The 9703-nt window shown below is 39.7% G+C and overlaps 1 long non-coding RNA gene across 2 annotated transcripts; it reads right to left on the reverse strand.

The window, feature by feature from the left end:
• Nucleotides 1–7661: 7661 nt before the first annotated feature.
• On the reverse strand, nt 7662–8586 carry LOC120930305. 2 transcript variants are annotated; one of them, XR_005747695.1, is made up of 4 exons: nt 8445–8586; nt 8164–8304; nt 7916–8073; nt 7662–7701 (listed from the first exon to the last, which is right to left on the reverse strand). It is a non-coding gene; the product is annotated as an uncharacterized LOC120930305 (long non-coding RNA). The 2 variants fall into 2 exon arrangements; XR_005747696.1 differs by having other exon boundaries at nt 7916–8032; nt 8445–8583.
• Nucleotides 8587–9703: the final 1117 nt, after the last annotated feature.

Raw genomic sequence — 9703 nt, forward strand, 5'->3', positions numbered from 1 at the left:
TATTTAGGTCTGTCATTTGAATTTCCCAAACAAAGGGAGACGACCAGCACCATCTGAGTGCAGTATATCACGTAATTTAATGGCAACAAAAGAATATACACACTCACAATGTAAATCCCATTGCAATCCCACGCTGAAGAAGTCCCGCCCAGGGACGTAACGCGTATGGGGGAGGAGTCACATCTGACGTCACACGTGGCCATTTTCTTGGTTAGAAACACCATTACACGCTTGTACACCAGCACTCGGTTTTGAGTGCAAGTTTTGTAAGTAGATTCTTTTTACTTTTTACCTGGATTAAAACTTTTGAAACGGAGAGCACTAGATTGTCCTCTTCTTTTTATCCTTATGGTTTGGGAGCTTTTAACGGCAGTACCAATTCATGATCGATACCCCAAGTGTGGGTTAACAAGCTGAGTGACCTGTTACAGTATGAATTTATGAGGTGACAGGCTTGAATATTTGTGGTGGAGGGATCACAATCACTGCTGTATCGTCTCGTTCATTTGCACCTTATGAGGCTGTCTCCACACCCATCAACTGTTTAAACTGTTTATACTGGATTTATTTATATGGACGATTAATTTATATTATCGCGCTGCACTATCTTGTTTTGTATGTTCCTTTGAGGTATTATTTGAACTAACCTTAAGTATTGCATTTTTTGTTTTGTTAGGTTTTCTATTTTTTTCAGCGCTGAATACTTTTCTTTCACATTTTGCTATTATTTAAAATAAATTAGTAATTTCGGAAATTCAAAAATTCGTAAATCCGAAAAATTTGAAAATTCTAAAATCCAGAAATTCTTAAAATCGAAAATCCAAAAATGAGAAAATCCGAAAATGAAAAAAAACGAAAAATAACGAACTAGCTAATAATAACGATTAAATGATAGGTATTGTAATTTTTTTTTAAATTTGGCTGTTAGTGAACATAACAAATACAAATTTATTCGAATATGAATTATGAATTATCCGCAATAACGAATATCGCATGGAACATAACAAATTAATAATAATAAATAAAAATAATAAAACGTTTCTATATTATTATTATTATTTATTATTAATTCATTAAGTTCCATTCGCTTAGATGCGACATTCGTTATTTCTGATAATTCGTAACTTTTGATAAATTTGTATTCGTTATGTTCACAAACAGCCAAATTTGAAAGGAAATTCCAATACATGTAATTTAATAGTTAGTAATAGTTATTATTTCCGATTTTTGAATTTTCGGGTTTCCGAATATTTGGATTTTCGTTCTTATTTTCAGATTTTAGGAAAAATTTGTTAAACAGGTTTCGTTAATTTGAATATTTCTGAAAAACGAATTCGGAACGAAACTAATTGCACATGTCTAGTAATTAACCACAGAATTTAGCAGCAATGGTATTTTACTCCTAAATTAAAGTTCATGACCTAAACTTTAACAGTTTCCTATAATAATCCCAAAGACATAAATATAAGAGGTGACCTGATTTGAAACAATCAGACACATTTGCAAAAAAAAAAAAAAAACATCTTGACACGCCATTATCCTCCAAAACCCTGAAACAAATCAGAGATACATCATAAGTATATTAAATCCTATCTAACTTAACTAAGATCACATATGCTGACATCAGCATTGGATTATCGTTCACTCCTTATCACTGTTTGCTGATTCTCCTGCCGTGTCTCTGATGTCAACTGCCTCAGTTCCCGGGGTGAATGCCGCCCACAGTCGCCCTTTATCATTTACATCAACTTATCTAACCTACTATCTTTTTATCATGCTACCAATAGGTGAGAGTGTTTGGGACCTTTACTGCTCCCCCTCTATCTTTTATGTACGATATATACCATATCTTACAAATATACCGTCTAATACCATTTTATTATTTTGGCAATTTTTCTATTATAGATATATCCTCATACTGTATATCTGCTCCTGATGAGTGGTATAAACCACGAAACGCGTAGAGCTTCCTTACAACGAGATGTCACAGTATAGGTCCACCATTCATATTTTTAAATCTATTTTAATGGATCAACCAATACGGTAATTTTATTGATTTTGATACTATTGCAGCATTGGATCCTAGGCAAGGTTTAAATATCACTTTTTGATTTTTTACTACATCTACATATGCATAAATATTCTCTGTCTATTGGCTCTGCAGGCCCCAAAAATGACAGATAATTTAAGGAAAAATTAACCAAAACCGTCAGGCTGGGTTTAAATATCTGTGTATATGAACCAAAAGTTAATTTACTAATAAATAACACCCCAACTTAACAGTGGTGCTGTGGGCAGAAAGCCAACAATTATTGATCACTAAAGTGCATACACATCACAAAACAGTCCTCAAACAGTCCAAAAAAGTGCTGGGTATCTTCCAAAATTCTCCACCACACCGCTAGTGTATGTGAGATTGCTCTCCCTTCAGGAAAAGACTCACAGGTGCTCAATGCCCCCCATTCTCATAACTGGCATAACTCAGATTGTGTGAACATACATATTGCCTCCGAGACGTCTTGTCAATGGATCATATCTCCAACTTGCTCATCGTGAGTTATCACAACTGATATGGAAAAGAAAGGAATAGCCTCCAATGGTACAGTAAACCAATCCACGTGAATTAAAAAAACAAAACAAAGATAACATGTTGAATAAACTGGAAATTAATTAACCACACTCAAATAAAGTGCATGTGCATCCATAAAAAAAGTGCTATAAAGTTAGAAAAAATCTAAATAACAAAGTTAAAAAGTGAAGTACCATAGATACTCTGTGAAATCCAGCAAACACTTCTGTGTTCAGAAACACCTCTTACTCAGTATATCTTCTCTCCACTGACAAGTATATATGCATCCTACTCCCCAGAGCATGTTGACCCCCATTACAGGTAGTCAAAAACAGCAATATGTGATTTTTTCCTCTAGAGAGATGAACCACCCGGGACAAGTATCGCTTGCATTGCTCCTAAGGTCCTGGGTACTTGTATGGGCTCATACGGAGATAAGAAAGGAGCCTCTCAATGATAGGCCTCTTAATGAGAGGCTTCTTTCTTAGTCATGGGACTGCGCAGCACTTGTGATGTTGAGATGATTGGGTGCCAAGGGAGCTTCAGGGGAGAAGATAGATTGGAATAGCGATCAGCTTCGCACCTGTTTTGAAACTCGTCCCAGTAGCCAGGGATCTTTGAAGTCCATGGAGAAGATAGGGATTGAAGCGCTGGGGGATCAGAGGAGATTGGCTCACTTTTCCTCCTAGTTCGCTAGGGAAGTGAGGCTTGAAATCGCCTCATTCAAACCTTACCTAAGTGGTGATTGTGTAGGCATTAACGCTACATGTGCAGCGAGTCTCTATTGCTAAAACAGTGAAATAACCTGTCCTATGGCTTATTTGTTTATTTATTACACTTGAACTTCTCTGTTGGGGGGGGGGGGGTGCCAAACTGAGTCTTTGTCCTGGGTGAAAGAATGTCTAGCTTTGTCACTGCTGCAGCAAGAAGTAATCCAGTGTCCGAACCCAAAATGACAGGGAACAGACGATCACTGACACTACCACTAGGAAGAAGGGGGAAAGGTTTGTTTACACTTACCTCTCCCTGTTCTTCAGCTCTGTGACCCGATCATGGGACACCAGCGGCAATCGGTTCCTTGGGTCCCGCGGGCACTGTCACGGAGCTTAGGACCGGGTTGCGAGCATGCCAGCGTCAGCGCGCGCGTGACTCACGGCTGGGCTCTTAAAAGCAACGTACCTGTACGTGCTTATGCCCAGCTGTGCCACTCTGCCAACGTATATCGTCGTGCGGCGGTCCTTAAGCGGTTAAAGTGTATGTTACCTCAACATTTCATATTCCTGATACACTATATTGTCAAAAGTATTGGGACACCTGCCTTACACATGCATGAACTTAGCATCTCAGTCCTAATCCGTAGGTTTCAATATTGGGTTTGCCTACCCTTTGTAGCTATAGTGTGTCTATGAGAATTTTTGACCATTCTTAAAGAAGTGCATTTGTGAGGTCAGGCACTGATGTTGGGTAAGAAGGCCTGGCTCTCAGTCTCCGCTCTATTTTATCCCAAAGGTGTTCTATCGGGTTGAGTTCAGGACTCTATGCAGGCCAGTCAAGTTTCTTTACCCCAAACTCACTCATCCATGTCCAGATTGAAGGGGGGTACTGCCTCCTGAGTTGCTTTGCATTTTAAGCACCTGCTTGGGGACTATTTTATTTTTAAATGAATTTGCCTGGATTGATGCTTTAACCGTTTTCCGACCACCTCCTGCGTGCGGGCACCGGTGTCCCGCGATTGTGTCATGGAGCTGCAGAACAGGGGGATCAATCCCATGACTAAGTCCTTTATGACGAAACATGTTGGGGCGTGGCTGTGCGGCAACCATCTGAAGTGAACGTGTGACATATCAAGGTCGATCAAGGAAGCAGAGATCCAGGAAGGAACAGTGGGGAGGTGGTGAGCGATCAGTTGACACCTTGGGTCTGCTGTGACCAATATACTCGGTTTTCGGTTAATCTCTGAACAAGTGTTTGCTGTGCAGTGTATTACTCTATTATTTGAGATTCATGTGAGTGCTATATTTGAAGATTCAAGTGTGTTATTAACCACTTAAGGACACCTTCACGCCGATATACGTCGGCAGAATGGCACGGCTGGGCACATCAACGTATATGTACGTTGTCCTTTAAGCCCAGCCATGGGGTCGCGGGCGCGCCCGTGGCGCACTCCCGCGACCCGGTCCGAAGCTCCGTGACCGCGGAACTCGCAGACCCAATCGCCGCTGGAGTCCCGCGATCGGTCCCCAGAGCTGAAGAATGGGGAGAGCCGTGTGTAAACACGGCTTCCCTGTTCTTCACTGTGGCGGTGTCATCGATCGCGTGATCCCTTTTATAGGGGGACACAATCGATGACGTCACACCTACAGCCACACCCCCCTACAGTTGTAAACACACTTGAGGTCACACATAACCCCATCAGCGCCCCCTGTGGTTAACTCCCAAACTGCAATTGTTATTTTCACAAGAAACAATGCATTTTAAATGCATTTTTTGCTGTGAAAATGACAATGGTCCCAAAAATGTGTCAAAATTGTCCGAAGTGTCCGCCATAATGTCGCAGTCACGAAAAAAATCGCTGATCGCCGCCATTAGTAGTAAAAAAATATATATAATAAAAATGCAATAAAACTATCCCCTATTTTGCAAACTCTATAAATTTTGCGCAAACCAACCAATAAACGCTTATTGCGATTTTTTTTACCAAAAATAGGCAGAAGAATACGTATCGGCCTAATCTGAGGAAATTTTTTTTTATATATATTTTTGGGGGATATTTATTATAGCAAAAAGTAAAAATGATTGCATTTTTTTTCAAAATTGTCGCTCTATTTTTGTTTATAGTGCAAAAAATAAAAACCGCAGAGGTGATCAAATACCACCAAAAGAAAGCTCTATTTGTGGAAAAAAAAAAGATGCCAATTTTGTTTGGGAGCCACGTCACCCGACCGCGCAATTGTCAGTTAAAGCGACGCAGTGCCAAATCACAAAAAGGGGCAAGGTCCTTTAGCTGCATTTTGGTCCGGGTCTTAAAGCGGATGTGCCAGTAAAAAAAAATATTAAAAGCCAGCAGCTACAAATACTGCAGCTGCTGACTTTTAATATTAGGACACTTACCTGTCCTGGAGTCCAGCGCCGTCCGCAGCAGAGGACGAGCGATCGCCCGTCTCTCTGCTGCTCCCCCAGCCATCCTCAGTGAGGGAACCAGGAAGTGAAGCGCTCCGGCTTCACTACCCGGTTCCCTACGGCGCATGCGTGAGTCTCGCTGCGCCCGCCGATTGGCTCACACGCTGTGTGCTGGGAGCCGAGTGTTCCTAGCACACAACGGGGGGACGGACGGGAAGTCTGGAAAAAACAGTTTTTTGCCCGAGACGTGTGGCCGGAAGTGGGTGCAAATACCTGTCTTTAGACAGGTATCTGCACCCCCCTCCCCCTGAAAGGTGTCAAATGTGACACCGGAGGGGGGGCGGGTTCCGATCAGCGTGAGTTCCACTTTAGGGTGGAGCTCCGCTTTAAGTGGTTAAACTGATTTTATGGTATCACACTATTTTGAGTACTTCTTTTATTTACATGCGGAGCTTTCTGGCAGTGAATTGGTTGGAACTGGAATTTTCTGCTATACCTACCAGTGAGGTATTTTTGTACACGTTTACGCGCCAAACACAAGAGTGTAAGGCAATTTGAGTTGGTGAGTTTTGCATCTGACAGGAGTGGATTCATTGACACCGGGTGTGGTGGAAGATTGGAAGCTATTATCATTCTTTTTTCACAAACCTACTTGATGTGTTTTATGGACGTTTTATGGATATTTTAATTAATATTTAAACACATTTATATATATTTTTTGAAATTTGTGCACATATTCACTTTTGTCACATGGTGATGTTTATGGACATTAGCATTATTTTTGAATACCTGTGAAAACTGATATTTCATCTCACATTGTTTACAGCGCTGCTTATATTTTATTACACTAGGTTTAGGGTTTTAGAATATGTTTTTCACAGAACAGGGGGACGCCTGTGTAAACAAGGCATCTCCCTGTTCTGCCTTGTGACAGGACACTGATCTACTGCTCCATGTCATCAGGAGCAGTGATCAATGTCGTATCACAGGTAGCCCAGCCCCCACACAGTTAGAATCACTCCCTAGGACACACTTAACCGCTTCCTCGCCCCTTAGTGGTTAACCCCTTCCCTGCCAGTGTCATTTACACAGAAATCAGTGCATTTTTATAGCACTGATTGCTGTATAAATGACAATGGTCCCAAAATAGCATCAAACGTGTCCGATTTATGCCGGCATAATGTCGCAGTCACGATAAAAATCGCAGATCACCACCATAACTAGTAAAAAATATATATTATAAAAATGCCATAAAACTATCCCCCATTTTGTAGACGCTATAACTTTTACGCAATAAATATACGCTTATTGCGATTTTTTTACCAAAAATATGTAGAAGAATACATATCGACCTAAACTGAGGGAAAAAAATGTTTTTTTATATATTTTTGGGGGATATTTATTATAGCAAAAAGTAAAAAATATTGCTTTTTTTTTTTCAAAATTGTGTCTCTTTTTTGTTTATAGCGCAAAAAATAAAAACCGCAGAGGTGATCAAATACCACCAAAAGAAAGCTCTTTTTGTGGGAAAAAAGGACGTCAATTTTGTTTGGGTGCAACGTCGCACGTCCGCGCAATTGTCAGTTAAAGTGACGCAGTGCCGAATCGCAAAAAATGACCCGGCCATTGGGCAGCCACATCCTCCGGGGCTGAAGTGGTTAAGATCCTGATTGTATTTGCTGTTTGCATCCGCCACATATTTACATAATAATTAAACATTCAGATTTTTTAAATATATTCCTTGATAGTTTGGGCAACCATGAAAAGAGGGGGGAAAAAGGGGTAACCAAAAGGACCCCGGGGCTTTTGAATGGTGCAAATAGATAATCAGACAAAAATGATTATAAAATTGAAAAATATAATTTATTACACAAATAATTAATATGCCATAAATACGATAAATTTGAAATACATCTCGATTAAATACGTGATATCAAGACGAAGCATTGTTTAAGTCAGCTCTACATGTTTCACTCCGACGAGTTTCTTCAGGAGCTTTCAGACATACAATGCTAAATATCAGAAGAAAAAACAACAAGACATATAATTAAATGACTGTAAAAACAATCATTTATATATCAATACATTTTGGTAAATAATGTCAAAAAAAGGGGGAAAGAAAAAATATTGATCATGAATACATCAGTTATTGTAGATAATGCATGCTCAAGGATCTCAACTATATATAAACAAGGGCCGGAAGTAAAAACAATAATATTTACTTACCAAAAAGGTAAAACAGCAAAAGACAGCAGACCATACAGGAAGGAACCAGAGTCCTCAGGGAAAACAGAATAGTTCAGGAGAACCACAGCAGGATTTTAAGCCATTAATGGAATAAATCTGAAAAATCAGGAAAGCACATGTGGAAACACATATGCAAACTACTCTCAGTTGTATTATACAACAGGGGGTGAAGAAAATATACACTCCAAAAAATTTTTGATGAAAAATATGTATGTAATAAATTATACCTGTCAATAGTAAGCAAAAATGCCTATTGTCAGTAGAGACAGTCTGATGTTTGCCATAGATATGGATTGAAAAGAGGATAAAGGGGAAGGAGGACACTCTCACAGCCCCTCAAATAACCTGATCAGAAAGCGGCATCCGCTCTGTTGGAAAAAAAGGGAGAAATAATAATGTGTATTGTGAGTAAATAGGGATAGTTATCTGCCAAAAAATGCACAGAGCAACAAATTCCTAATGCTCACAGTGTGTTAGCACAAAGCCAAACAGCTTGTGAGGTAAATACCTGATTGGGACGAAGTCCAAAGATGAAAAGGCAGAGCCACCTAGATAGCTGTGCATACAGCAGCCTTTCCTTGCATAAATTAGGTCTGGTCTCAGCTGGAGCGCCTAACCACAGCGCTTGGGCTTTAAATCTGCCACCACGACGATGATTGACCCATCAGAGCGCCGCGGTGCAGACACGTGACCAGGACGTCAGCAGAAGGAAAACAATCCACCCAGCTGACAAGCTCAGCTGGTCCCAATGTAGCCAAAAGTAGGACGGCACACATGAGACCAAGGAAAAGGTCTCTGTGGGCGGTCCAAAAGCAATCAGCGCCATTTTGGAGGCTGGAAAAGTTTCCAGTACAAGATAGCTGGAAGACAAATGGAATAGACAGCGCAGAAGCGCTGAAAAAGCACAAAACTCAAGCTGGAGATGGATGTGCTGGCGTGATTGGTCTAAATCACAATAGTGAAAGGGGAATGATGAACCCTCTTAGCCCCTGCAGCTCCCTACGTGTCCGTATGGGTCTCCTGAATCCATCCTGCGCCCAGAGGCATGAGGGAAAAACATTCCTTGGTGTGCCGTCATTATAGATAGAAATGATACAATGAAAATAAAACAATATGGTATATTGTTACTACTTGAAGGTAGATAAAGCAAATTGTTTTGACATATAGTAATCCTAATTGATATTTATAAATAGCACCCTGTATTTATGAGATCCATGAGCGAGCAGATCCAACAATCATTAAACACAAAGTTTTATTTGGAGAGACAATCCATACATAATTGCATAAGAAGTTACAGTATGATAAACATACAGTGATTATTACATCTGGAAATATCCTAAGTGATTTTTGGATTTCAATAAGAAGAAAAACGGAAAACAGAAGACAAAATAATAAAATGAAATAAAAAATAAAATAAAGAAAAAGAAATTAATTATAATGAATGAATGGATGAAAAATAAATAAAAATAAATATACAAATATACATACAGTTTGGTTCATGTGTGGCCAGCCCTAATACTCCCTCCATCAAAGCACAGTTGGCTTTTTTCTGAGCACACCTGCTAGAGCCTGTTAACACAAGTACCAAGGAGTCACGTGTGCCAGACTCCATAGAGATAAAAAAAAAACAAAAAAACTTCATATTAAAATTTGTCACTCTACAGCTAGAAAGCAAAATTTAACTTGTGTTACACAACAGAGCAGATTTATTATATTACATTGTGAAATTAAAGCTAAATATTTATTTACTAAGAACACAGTCCGTAA

Source organism: Rana temporaria, chromosome 3, assembly GCF_905171775.1.
Source record: "Rana temporaria chromosome 3, aRanTem1.1, whole genome shotgun sequence".
Classification (NCBI taxonomy): Eukaryota; Metazoa; Chordata; class Amphibia; order Anura; family Ranidae; genus Rana; species Rana temporaria.